General features: G+C 44.2%; 1 protein-coding gene across 5 annotated transcripts in view; it reads right to left on the reverse strand.

Annotated features, from left to right (window-relative positions):
• EFR3B (EFR3 homolog B) overlaps positions 1-14,137 on the reverse strand; it is an 80,688-nt gene that overhangs the window by 47,427 nt on the left and 19,124 nt on the right. Inside the window, exon 1 of one of the 5 annotated variants that reach the window (XM_031466683.2) lies at positions 7,137-7,215. The exons of the other annotated variants lie outside the window; for them this stretch is intronic. The gene's annotated coding sequence lies outside the window, so the exon portion shown is untranslated. Of the gene's footprint in view, positions 1-7,136; positions 7,216-14,137 lie in introns of those variants that run through there. 5 annotated transcript variants of the gene reach the window in all.

Genomic DNA, 14,137 nt, shown 5'->3' on the forward strand with positions numbered 1-14,137 from the left:
GACCATGGTGTTTGAAAACTGTGGTGTTTGGGAGCTGGAGGGCCCGGTGGGGGGACGGGCACCAGTCGATGGTTCTCAGTGCCAGCCCTCCCCCACCTCATGAAGTTTTCACCAGTCTGGGGCAAAATGAAAAACTGAGTATAATGTGGTACATTTCTAGAAAGCTGAACCTATTCTATTTAGAAGACTAACACGACCTCCTTCTTTGTATTCTGGTGCTGTGAAACGACGGTGTAGGAAATCAATGATAATAAGACAAACTTTGGGAAAATAAAAAGTGGACAAGCCTAGGTCCCACCATAAAAAGTCTTCAGTTGGAACCACTGTTCTTCCTCAACTGTTCCTCCCGATGCAGACACTCCCCGCCTGGCACATCCCAGCCGCACACTCACTATGTGTGTTGAGGTGGGGGGGACAGTGTGCCTTGGGGAAGGGAAGAAGGTGGCAGGGAAGAGTCTGGGAGCCTGGGAAAGTCCACCCCCTCAAAAAAAATAATTGGCTTCTCATTCTACCAATTAATGCTTAATTCTGTTTGTACAAACAGTCTACTTGAAAAGCAAATGGATCCTGGAAGGATCAAGCCTATGGATCATTCAAAAAAGAATGAATTACTTTAATGGGAATTACTTTAATCACACAAAGAGCTTTACTGTGGCCAGAAAAGCTGCTCTCAGGGACTGGGCAGGGGTGTGAGGCAGCAATGCCAGGAGGAGGAAGGACCTCAATCTGGGCTCCAGGGGACACTCGGGTGTTAGGGAACGAGTGTGTCCTGGGGGGCGCCCTGAGGGCAGCTTATCAGATTCATGATATCTAGGGACCCCCGGGGTCCCACCCACTCTGGGCACGGGGAGGATGGCCAAACAGGTCCACGGCTGCAGACCGGCCTCTAGGTTCAGTCTCCTGGGCTGGCCCGGCACTGGCGTCTCCTTATCTCCTCCCTGCCCCTGGCTGGCATCCAGGATTATTTCTCATGACGGGACAGCTCCCTGGGGTCACGTTGCTCCTCTTGGGCCTCAAGGCCCAGGATTTAAACTTGCCCTCCTGCCCTCTGCCCAGGACAGCCGCCAGCTGCCCTCCCCTCTGCATCCGCCAGGCCCAGGCGAGCTGAGTCTTTGCACAATTGCTAGCTGGTCGATGCTCGCCGGTACATCTTACTGCGGCTTCCCCACTGACCACTTACTCAGCAATGGCAACCAAGGCCAAAGGAGGGCCAAAGGCCTAAGAAGTGAGAATCCCAGAACGTTCCTTCAGAAGATCAACCCTCCCTGGCTTGTGGGTCCAGGATAATAACTTGACCTCAACTCCTAGTCACTGCCCAGCCGCCTTCTCCAAGCTAGTGTCCCTGAAGCTTCCTGACTCAATGCAAATGTGACACATCACGAGTGCACACAGCAGACCAGAGTCAAATGCTGTCAAGAGATAACGTAAGAGGCTCACTGGAGAGGATCCACAGGACTGGCCACTGGAGGGTGGCCAGGAGAGCGCCATCGTGTGTAACTAACAAGCATTCCTCACGAAAGGGTCTGAGGACAAACCTATGAAATCAGATACACCAAGTCTTCCTATTTCAAATTTGCAGGCATATTAGCTTATTAAAGCCCCTGAAAACTCCTAAGGTAAGGAAATTGACTTAAATTTGTTCAAATCAACATCTCCCCACTTTTCTCTGTTATAAATACCACTGCAATGAATACTTTTAATCTTCTTTTTTCAAGGTATATGTATTGCCTACTATGTGGGAATGGAAAGGTACACAATACTGTAAATGTAGTACATTGGAAGCAGTGCTAATTTTAGAGTTTAAGAAGTCCTAGGTTCAAGTCCTGTTTCTCCCATTTGATCTTTGAGACTCAGTTTCCTCATCAATATTATGAGAAGATTTTCCCTAAGGTACAATTCCATAATTGAAGTCCCAGGCCATTTGACATAGAATCTAGAAAGGGAGAAATCACCTTGAGTTCTGATGGTTGGGGGAAGGCTTCCCAGGAGAGGAGGGACAAGAAGATGGGGGCAGGATTCATGGAGGTGAAAAGGACAGTGGACACTTTACTCCTGTGCCAGGCGCTGGGCTAAAATACTTTATAGGCATCAACTCGTCCAATCCTTACAACAACCCTATGGGATAGGTTTTGTTTTTATCCCCATTTTACAGATGTGGAAGCTGAGGCACCAAAAGGTTAACCTGGCTAGAGCCTCACAGCTAATAAGTGGCGGACTAGGATTTGAACCCCCCAGGTCTACCTCTAGAGGCCACGATGTTCTTCACTACTATACCAGGGAAGGCATGCGCTAGCGCTCATCGAATTAGGGAAGGCTTATACCGAAGAGGAAGGACCACCAAGGCAGTGCATCTTGAAAAAAGACAGAATATGTCACCCCAAAATATGCCTCTTTGACATAAAGATTATCTCCAGCTGAAGTCAATTAAGCAGCAGCAAAAGGCAGAAAAAGCTCTCCCTTTTCTGCCTAAAGATGGGAAATAAATTCTCCTTTTACTGGAGACAAGAAGATTCTTCCTTTTAAGAAGTCACCAGAGGAATCTGCAAACAAACCTTGTGAAACTAACTCTTACCTTCCTAGTCATTTCTTCACCATTTACTACCCGTAGCCCAAACACCTTTGTCTGGTCAATTCTTCACAAATATTTTGTTTCTTTGTCTAAAAGGTATAAAAGCTTCCTTCTCTGGTCACTTCTTTGGGTTATCCTCTTGTAAAGGCTCCCACACACACGCGAAAATTTAATCAGATTTGGATGCTTTTCTCCTGTTACTCTGTCTTTGCAGTTTAATTTTCAGACCCAGCCAGGGACACTAAGAGGGCCGAGGAAAACTTTTTCTTCCCTTACAGTTTCAAACTGTAACTGTACACTTGTCAACTGGGGAGCTTATTAAAACGCAGATTCTGTTCAGAAGATCAGGGTCAGGGCCTGAGACTCTGCATTCCCACCAGGCCCCAGGTGATGCTCATGGCCCTGGTCCAGGGACCACACTTTGGGTTTGCAAAACACCAGAGCACAGTAGCTAAGAATTTGGGCTCTGGGGTCAGACAGGCTTAGATTGAAATCCCAGCCCTTCCTATTTCTTACTGTTTGATCTTGAATAAGTTACTTAACCTAAATCGAAGTTCCCTCATATGAAAAACGAAGATGGTAATGGTTCCTTCCCAGGGGCTGTGGTGAGGATTAAATGATAACATCTCCCCAGCTCATCCTTTTCTAACTCCCTTGAAGCAAAGATACAGAAGACCAGGCTGAGGCCAGACTGAGGACAGCTTTGAACAACAGGCTGAAGAGTTTAGGTTTTGCCTAAGTTAACTGGGAGCTTTGGGAACCTCGTGAGCAGTGGGTGACGTCAAAGATCAGTCCAGAGGTGGCATGAAGGATGGGATTGGACATAGAAATTTGAGACAGAAGTGTGTGAATGAATCACCCCTGGTTGGGGGCAAACACCCGAACTGAGTGATGTTATCCAGACAGGAGAGGAAGGGGCAGAATCAGCAAGACCTGAGGGGTTCTGTGAGGAGGAAGAGGAGGAAAGTACGAAAGATGACTGTGGGCTTTCCTGAACAAGGACCAGAGGCCAGCAACCCCTATGACTGAAATGGAGGAGACAGAGGTGTCTGGGGCTGGGGGAGTGGGGACACCTAGGTGGGAACATCCAGGTAGTCGTGAGGCGGGCTCCAGCTCATGGGAGAGACCAGGGCTGGAGCTGGTCACTGGCCCTCAGTGACCACTGGTGCTGTGAGAGAGGACCTGATTGCTCCAGGCAAAAAGGGACGGGAGGAGCAGAGCCCCCCGAAGATGGCTGCCTTGTCCACTCCCTCTACCACTTTCTTCCTATTTCCCCACCCACTACTTTTCTATAAAGCCTTTTCCCTCTCTTTTTCTCATTTCTCTGCCCGTTTCTTAAGGCCCTACTGGGAACTTCATGCTGCCCACATGATTCCAGAAACATGCCCTTATTAGCACCCCCCCTAAAAATCAAAATTCCCTGTCTCAGTGATCTGATTATTTAATTCACAAGATGCTAGTAGCTGATCGATAGTCTTCTGAAGGGTATATGCATCTTTTAAATGTTATAGATAAACAAAATAATCTCTAACAGTTGAACCTTAGAGACATTTGGGTTGGGGGAGGGTATTTACATGAGAAAACCAGTATACAAATGTCTGCAAACTGTTCTGCTATGTTGGGCTCTGGAGCTTGTTTGCTTGCTTGTTTTTAACTCTTTACACACTCAGTTTTAAGGAAAATAAGGTAGGGAAGCAAAATTAATAGCCTTGTTTTTTTGTTTTTTGGGGGGTATCAGGGGGAGTACAGAAAAAGTTAATAGCTTTTTTGTTTGTTTTTAAGCAACCACACTAACTTTCAAAAGAAGATGGGGCAGACAACTATGAAGCCACATAACTGACAATGTCCTAATTTAAGGAAAGAAACACAAGAAAGGATTATTAGGGAAAATAAAGCCAAAGCTATTTACCATCTTATCTGCTCTACTTTAAAAGAAATGGATCATATAACTAAAGAGATTTTTTGTAATCTCAGCCAGAAGGCAGAATACCTTGAGAACCACTCCACACTTCCTGGGTAGGTAATCAAAGCAGCAGATAAAGGTCTGCTCTCTGATAAGGCATAGAGGGCTTGGTCGGGAGCTCCCGCTCTGCGTGCCAAAGTATCTGCTGAATGAAGAATGAGTGTGTGATTGAGAGGAAAGCAATCCGCATTTAGCAGAAGATCTCCAGGTGCTTGCAATTCTCCTAGGAGGACTCAGGGGAATGTTCCCTTTCTTCATATATATAAATAATGTTACATTTTATTTTATTTTTCAAAATGAAGGTACTGGGGATTAAACCCAGGACCTGATGCTTGCTAAGCATGTGCCCTACCACTGAGCTATACCTTCCCCTGGGAATGTTTCTATTGGAGAACCGTTGGCTTGAGTTCCTGAATCCTGCTCAGCCTGTCTTCTGGGGTTGCCACCACCTGTGGCTCTTGAAGCCAGGCTCACTAGGGCCAGTCTCCCTCTAAGTATGTGTATGGGGGATGGGGAGTGGGTAGCCTGGGGTCAGGGTTCCTTCTGCCCTGCCCCTGCCTCACTCCGGCCCGCTGCTGACCAGCCCCAAACCCCCCAAGCCCCGCTTGCTGGCTCCTGACTTGGCCTGATTGCTTATCAGAATCACCCTTGAGTCTCTGAGGAGGGGCCAGAGGTGATCCTCTGATTCTGACGCACAGCCAGGGTGAGAAGCACTGGCCCAGCTCTCTGCCTGGCAGCAGGTGATAACAGACCTCATGGCTGCTGGCAGCCTCCATGGACTCTGGACTGCTCATCTGGCAGCAAGGGTGTCCTCATGACTTCTACATACTGCAGCCCTGCTTCTCTTTTGCTCTGCTTGCCTGATCCTATTTCCTCGACTGATCTGTCCCCTTGATCACAGCTGCCCACTACATAGGGTGATTGGAGGTCTGAAAAAAGCAAAAAATTCTCAAACACTAAACACATCATGCTTTTCAACATCTAGGCCCACTTCCTCCCAACTCCCTATTTCGAACTCAGCATCATCTCCCAGGACCCCTGAGATACATTGTTACTTCATTTAGATATAGATTCCTTCCTCTTCCTCATCACTGCTCCATCCCCTGTCATGCTGATCTTTAATATCTAAAAAATGCAAGGGTTTACCACCTCCTCTACGCAAAGCACTTGGCCAAGCACTTCACAAATATTTTGTATAATATTCATAGTAATGCACTAAGGTATGTACCATTATTCTCATTTTATAAAGAAGCAGGATCCGAGAGGTTAGGTGCCCTGCCCAAGGTCACACAGCATGTGATTTTCTGCCATAAGGCTCCCCTAATTCTCCCATCACTTTCCCCAAAATATATCCTCAATAATTTCTCAGGTTCATCCTGTGCTCTCATCTGCCACAGCCACCTTGCCAGAACACCTACTTGACACCTAATATCCAGTCCTTATAAATGTCACTTGGCCAGTTTCCTTGCTTCAATTCATTCTCTAGGTAGTTTTGAGGCAAATCTTTGCTTTATTTAGTTTGCTTCACAGCCAAGCTGTTTGTATGGCTCACGGTTACATTAAATGTCAACCCTTCCACTTAGCATTCAACAGGAGCTGTCCTGAAACAGTGGGGTCATTCTGTCTTCATATCCTTCCTCCTGGCACAGCCCCTGTCCAGCCGCCAGAGGCCACATCAGAGTCCAACTGTGAGGAGGGCTGGGCAATCTGAGGGGCAGAGTAGGGTAACCATCCAGCCATGGACAGCCCCACAGCTGCAGATGAGAGGACATTCAGGTGACAAGGAAGCTAGAGATGGTGATGGAGCCTGAGAGTCAGAGCCATGATCCTGGAGGCCTTGAAGTCATCACACTGAGTATGGGGTGAGGGGGGATGCTGGCATACCCTGGCACCTGCTGAGTCCTCCTTGGAAGACCTTCATTAATAACTCTCAGCATTACTTTCCCCTCTGCCACCTAACTTCTGTATATCCTTTGCACTATATGAGCTGACACAGTCTTCCACCACTGCTTGCTCAGACTAAGTTATTTCAGGGACTCGTATTTTCTCCCCCCAGATAAACTGTAAATTCCTCAGGTCTCATTTCCTTCTAACTTCGGTACAGTATTCTGAGCCCAGCAGGACTTGAGGAAAGCTGTCATGACGTGTGATGCCTTTGATCAGCGTGAGATCCAGGGAAGTCACCTCCTCTCCTAGACCTTGGTTTCCTTTTTATAAACATCAATGCCAGTATCCCCATTCACCAAGAAAAATGCCTTTTTGCTCAAAATAGTTCATATTTATTTTCTTAGCTTTACAATTCCTTTGTAAAGGCAAGGGTTGGGCTTGTGTATCCCTACCAAAGCAAACTGAATTCTTTTTAAACAATTTACAATAAAATTTAACCAACAGCTAATGGCACAGACACTCCTTTCAAATGAATTGGAGGAAACAGAACAAAGTTCAGAGAGAAAGGGGTGTTAGATTCAAGTACCTCCTGTGAGGACCAGGTCTTGTGTCCAGCTGATGTTAACTGAACCTCAGCACTTTGTACAGTACTTGCTGGGTGGAGTGGGGAACAGGAGGAAGTTTAAAATATACAGGTTCTGCCATCAGAAAACTTACTCTCTGGTTGAGACGCATCCACATTTAAAGTTGATGATGTATCACAATGAGACTAAGAAGTCCATAAAACTGAAGAAATCTCTTGGAGTTTGATGAGTCCAGGAAGGCTTCCTGGAAGAGGCAAGACTGAGCTGGATCTCTAGGGGTGGAGAGAGCTGGTAAGAGCTGGTAAGTACTGGTGAATCCATGAAAGGAAAAATCAACAGCATTTCAAAGGGGAAAAATTTAAGAAAACCAAAAAGGTTTCCTTTGCTCTCTTTCCCTTTTTCCTTATTCCTGATTTTAAAAGGAATACATGCTTGTGTATATGTTTGTAAAATAGGAAAAAATTAAAAGGAATATAAACATCACTTATAATCACACTATTCATGATTAACTGTCAAAATTTTAATGTATTTGTTTTAGTTTTTATTTCTGTGTTTATCCATATTTTTTAAATATACACATAAAATTGGGATCATACAGTATAGTGTTAAAACCCATTTTCTTCTTATCTTGTGAGCATCTATCATCTCACTAAATATTTTTCAGAACCTCATTTTAATGGTTATTTACTATTCCATCTTTTGCCCAGGCCCTGATCTAATCATTTCTCATTGCTGTTTCCAATTTTTCATTATTCTGAATGATGCAGCAATTTGCCCTTGGTAATTACAGCCAGGAATTGTACAGGGAGAGCCTGGTTCAGTTTTATCCGTGGTAAGGAAATGATATGGTGCCATGTGGCTGCAGGGCCAGTAGTGCCGGGGAGGTGGCATCTGCTGGGGCCAGGACCTGGCTCTTGTTGTCCAGGGAAGAGTCGAGATTGAAAGACCAGGAGGAGGTGCTGACGCAAATGTGCTTGGAGAAGGAGGCAGAGTCCGAGTTTCTAGACAGATTTTATTGGAAATGGAATTAAACAGCAGCTGAATTCTCCCTGGGGAGACAGTTTGGACCAGACTATGTCTGAATTCACAGACAACAGTAGCTGTCTGTAGCCCAACCTTTTGGAACCCCCTCGCTTCCAATACGCTCAATGCTTTCTGGCCAATCTTGGTTAATCTGATTGCCACCTTAATTGAGGATGGGGATTTAAAAACAGAGAAATGTGCCCAATTGATTTAATGTCAGGGCTTCTATTCTTTACTAACTGTGAGCTTCCCTGGGCTTGAGTAACAGAGAAAAATGAACAGAATGTTTTCCCATTTCTTGTCTCTTGGAACCGCTAACAGCAGGAAAAAAATGTATCCCAACTTTTATCAGAAACCAGACAACCTGACTTCCAACCCCAGTTCCAGCTCTCATAAGCTGTGTAAATTTAGGCAAGGCTCTCTGTGCCTCGGGCTACTCATCTGCAAAACGGGCACAACAGAACTGACTTCATAAGGCTGTGGTGAAGGCTGTGGTGAAGATTAGATAAATTAACACAAGTGAAGTTCTTAGGACTTCTTGGCATATAATAAGCACTCAAAGAACATTAGCAGTTGTCATCATTGATATTATTATGATAATAATTATTAAAATCTTCCCTAACTTAGGAGACAGAGGGCAGGATAGAATAAAATGGAATTTCAGAGCAAGAATGATCCTTAAAGGCTTTTGGTTTTATTTTATACTTGTAGTGTGAAGCACAAATAGCACAACATTGTAAATCAACTATGCTTCAATTAAAAAAAAAATAAATCTAAATCCAAATCCAGGTAGACATACATCCCCTCTCGGATGCTCAGAGACGAATCTCTGAGTAGAAACACAACTGAGCAGGTGTCACCATGACCACCAGCAGCAGCTACGGTGTTTCCAGTTTGTCTGTGCCAGGCACCAGGCTGTTTCACCTGCGTTCATTCATTTACTCCTTACAGAAAGTCTGTGAAACCCCTACTGTATAGCACAGGGAACTACAATTTCTTGTAATAAGCTATAATGGAAAAGAATCTGAAAAATACATATGTATATCTATAACTGAACTGCTTTGCTGTACACCTGGAACTAGCATTGTAAATCATCTACACTTCAATAAAAGATAAAATTAAAAAAATAAAGTTAATGATAGAGTAGATCTGAACAGTTCTCATTACAAGGGAAAAAATGTTTTTCTTTGTAATTGTATAAGGAGATGGATGTTTAAACTTATTGTGGTAATCAATTTGCAATAGATATAAGTCAAGTCATTATGCTATACCCCTCAGACTTGTGCAGAGCTGTATGTCAATTATATCTCAATAAATCTGGGGAAAAGGAGGGGAAAAGTCCATGAGGCCGATACAATTAACCTCGTTTTGCAGTTGGCACCAAACCTAGGCTCTTATCTAATTTGTTGACGTGTAGAAACTAAAGCATGGAGGTCTTAGCCCTCAAATACCTCGCACTGTTGAGAGGCAAAAATAGAAACGAAAGTACACGCAACAAGAATGTGGAACATTCAATCAGGATCATTCTAATTAAATGTTACATGTCCACAGAATGGGATTGCTGAGGTAACTAGAGATGGGATGGGAACTTGTCAGAGGAGACTAATTTTGAACGTTATTTATAAGAGAAGGATTCCATTCAATTGTGAGAAAGAGGGCTTCCCAGGTAGCAAGAGGGAAGAAGGAAAACACAGATATTTCCTGAGAGCCTATTACATTATATGCCTAACCTAAGCACAGTTTTTAAAAAATCTCATGAGGTGTTGTCACTTTTCAGGTGAGAAAACCAAAGCTCAGAGAGGCTTGTTAATTTGCCCAAGATCACGCAGGGAGCAAGGAACAGGGCCAGGAACAGACAAGGAAGGCCCTCTGACTTTGGAGCAATGGTGTGTATAGAGATTTGAAGTGAGAGTAAATATGTCAGGCAGGGGATATAAAGCAAAAGAAAATTAGAAAAAGCTTAAGTAGAAAAAAAATTCCTAAGATAGATGATTAAAAAAAAGTTATGTATAATTGATGATGAAATCTGAACCAGGTCTGTGGATTGTACCAATGTTGATTTCCTGGTATTGATACTGAGGGAGGCTGGGGGAGAAGGGTGCAGGGGCCCTTCCTGTACATTTCTTTGCAGTAACCTGTGAGTCTGTATTTCAAAATAAGAAGTTTTTTAGAAGGTGGCATATAACAAGGCAGAGTAGACCTCCTCTGAGTGGAGGTGGTACCTGGCAGAGGACCTTGACGTAGGACTCTGCCTGCTCCTGAGGGCACAAGAGCCAGTGTCATGCCAGAGCCTTCCCACAACCCCTTTCGGGGCTCTTACAGCCTAGCTGGACAGAAAAGACACAATCAGCAAATAAAATATAAGCCGGCCTGGGTGCACTGATGTTTCTCAAGGAAAGTTTCATGTGTTACAGCGACTCAAAGGGAAGTACATGCTCCTTAGGCTGGGTTGGTTAAGGAAGACTTCTCAGGGGCAGTAGAATTTAGGCAGAGCCTTTAAGGATGTGTCAGGGAGGAGGAGGTGCAGTCCAGGCAAGAGAAACCGTTCAGTAAAGGATTATGTGTAGACGTAGTTGTGGAACTCAAGCTTGCCTGGGAGCTCTTTGGCATCTAGCTATCAGTGTAGAATGGGCATTCAATAAAACTGTTGAATAGTTTAAAAAATATTCACAGGAAACAGTTTTTAAAGATTCATCCTCAGTATTGTCAGTCCAAATAGGAATTATATCACAATGTAGATACAGTTTTGTGTTCTATAGCACAGAAAGAACACACTTTGGAATTAAGCAAAACTGGGACTATGGGCTGTGTGACCTCAGATCCAAGCCCTCTGCTGGTTTCCTCATCTGTAGGAAATGAGCAAAGCACCTACTGTGAGCTGGCACACAGCAGGTGCTCCATATATGTGAACGCTCTGGTCTCTTCATCTACTTCATAAGTATTTTTCCTGTTGCTGAATTGTCATCATAATTATCACTGTTAATGTGGCTTAAAATTCCATGGAGAAGACCTATAATCATTTCCTGAATGGCTTCTGTATTATTTGACACTCATCTTGTTTATACTTTCATGCTATTAAAAATAACGTTGAAATGAGTGTGTATACATTACAGCTTTTTTCACTTTCTGGATTATTTCCTTAGGATAGATTTCCAAAAACTGAGTCAAGAGGTATGAATATTTTTAAGGCTCAAGAATTTGAACAGCCTCTTCAGGGACAGGAATGGCTCAGGGTAGATGGAGAGGAGGTTCCAAGCAGAAGTCTTGCGAGTCCTTAGGGCACAAGAAGCTCTGACCTCCTGGGGAAGGACTCCGGACTTTATCTTGCAGGTGAGGGACAGCTGTTTGAAGGTTTGTTGAAAAGGAGGGGTGATGGACATAGAAAACAAACTGTGGTTACCAGGGGGAATGGGTTTGGGAGGGATAGATTGGGAGTTTGGGATTAACAGATACAGATTACCATATATAAAATAGGAACTATACTCGATTTCTTGTAATGAGCCATAATGGAAAATAAACAGAAAATATATACACGTATATATATGTTTATGTATAACTGAATTGCTTTGCTGTACACCTGAAACTAACATTCTAAATTGACCACACTTCAATAAAAAATAAGAAAACAAAGTCTATCATCTCAAAAAAAAAAAAGAAAGAAAGAAAAGAAAAGGAGGTGTGAAAGGATGCAACTAGTGTATTCTAGGAAGACCCATCAAGAGTAATGGGGGACGAGAGTATAGCTTCAGTGGTAGAGTGTGTGCTTAGCATACACGAGGTCCTGGGTTCAATCCCCAGTACTTCCATTTAAATAAATAAAGAAACCTAATTACCTCCCCTCACCAAAGACAAACAAAAAAGACTAATTGGGCCATTTGAACCTGAGTTTAGAGACAACAGAAGAAGGAAAGCCATCAAGAAAAGGAGCTGGCACCAAGACACAGGGAAATGCAGGCAGTGGGAAATGAAAGAGAAAGGAAGAGCCAGATGGGCCAAACCTGCGTAAGAACAGCCCGTGGCTGTGACTGACAGCACAGAGAGGGGGCAGGAGTCCAGAGCTCCGAACTAGTGATGGAGATGGGGATGCTTTCCCACCCCTCAACCCCACCCCACCCCAACCCCCGTCCGTGGTGACACACTAACCACACTCGTCCTGGAAATGGGATTAGAAGCTCTTCCCACCACTGTGGGATGACAGTATCAGTAATATCACATCACCCTAGAGATGTGCAAGGCTTGGGACCAGCCAAGAGAAAGAAGGTAGGTTGGGGCCAGAGTCTGAACATTGCCCAGTAAAATCAGTGCACCGAAGGCTGATTACAAACCTGGAGGGCAAATAACGGAAGAAGCCTTCCAGCATCCGCACTGTACTGTCAGATGTCTAGTAATCACAGGCCCAGGATACACTACCACCATGACGTCTGTAAACAAAGGAACCTAGAGAAACTTCGCCAGCTGGCTGAAATGCATGTGAATAAATAATTTAAGTGCTAACCTCATTGGCATACTTTTAAAGACTAGGTGACAGCATGGAAAAAATTTCTAGGATGAAGTGTTTAATGAGAACGGTATATATGTGGATATACTAAACTATATCCACATCACGGCCCTAAGCTATGATAATTATGATTAAATTAGGACAGGGTACAAGGAGAAAACAGTTTGAGCTGTTGAAGTATCAAACCACCATCAGTTTTCTCCTTGTCTTCATTTTCATGAACGCTGTATGGATATTTGCAACCCCTCTACCCCGACTTTGCTTGTCTACAAGCCTGGTGAGCAGGGTCTGTTCCCCCTGAGCCTCTGGCCCCCTTACCTGTGCTCACTTCTCTCCTCTCCCATTTCCCCAGTTCTCTGCTGCTCACTGGCCGCTTTCTGCTCCTGGCTGTGGTGGGACATTTCTAATTCAAAGGATGCTATGGGCTGTTCACCACTTCCATCCTCGATTTTCTGTCCCAGCTCAGCCATCATTAACGCCCCCAGGGTTGAATTTTAAATCACCATTGGGAAAAAACTTGGGGTGGAATCTTTAATAATTTTTACTTAAGCATGCTTTGAAATTGGTGGGGGAAAGAACTGCGTAAGGCCACTGCATACTGTGGCCACCAGAAGCAGGCAAGCACTTTTCTCCTCACGTTAATTTACACTGACTCCCAGCCATTCCCAAGGCCTGGGCTTCCTTTTTCTCATTTAGACAGTGACTCAGGTACAGATCATACAATGAAACTTTGCTTTACTTTGCTCCACACTCAGGAGCAAATGCTCACAAATACATGGACCTTTAAACCCAGTTATCTTATATTTGTGCCCCAAGATGGGTCTAATGAACATGGTTCCAGAAATCTAACTCACATGTGGGGCACTCAGCATTACAGATTGCCCTCAAGTCGGCACTGAACTCAGCTCGCAGATGAATGCTGTCTGTGTCTGTCATCTTTCAGCTGTTATTAATGTCTTAGTATATTCAGAGCTCATCACAGCCTGTTTGATAAAAATCTAGGTTTCAGCTTCTCAGCATGGGGAGTGAAAACAGAGATCGGAATAGAATACAGCTGCCAGCTTCCTACAAAATGACAGTAATAATAATAACAGGTCCCCTTCACTGTCCCAGACGCGGGGGCTGGGAGGGCATGTCGGCCCGGACCCTACATGCTCGGGCTGGGAGAACCAGGGCTGGGAGGACCACAGTGGAATATCAGTACTTTTCCTCTCCTTGGTTCAGAAATCCTGTTCTCAGTACCTGCACCTGCTCATATGCATAGAGAAGCACATAAGAATGGATTGGTGACTTTGTTTGGAAACAACCTAAACATTTATCAGTAGAGGACTGATAACTAGACCAGGGACTATCCATGCAATGGACACTGCAGCAGCTGAAATGCATAAAGCAGAGCTAAGGGCATCACTCTGACAGCTCTTCAAACACATTGTTAATTTAAAAGCAGGCTGCAGAACCTCTATGGAAAACAGAATGGAGGTTCCTTAAAACACTAAAAATAGAATTACCGTATGATGCAGCAATCCCACTTATGAGCATATATTTGAAGAAAACTCTAACTCAGAAAGACACATGTACCTCAATGTTCATAGCAGCACTATATACAATAGCCA

Source organism: Camelus dromedarius, chromosome 15, assembly GCF_036321535.1.
Source record: "Camelus dromedarius isolate mCamDro1 chromosome 15, mCamDro1.pat, whole genome shotgun sequence".
Classification (NCBI taxonomy): domain Eukaryota; kingdom Metazoa; phylum Chordata; class Mammalia; order Artiodactyla; family Camelidae; genus Camelus; species Camelus dromedarius.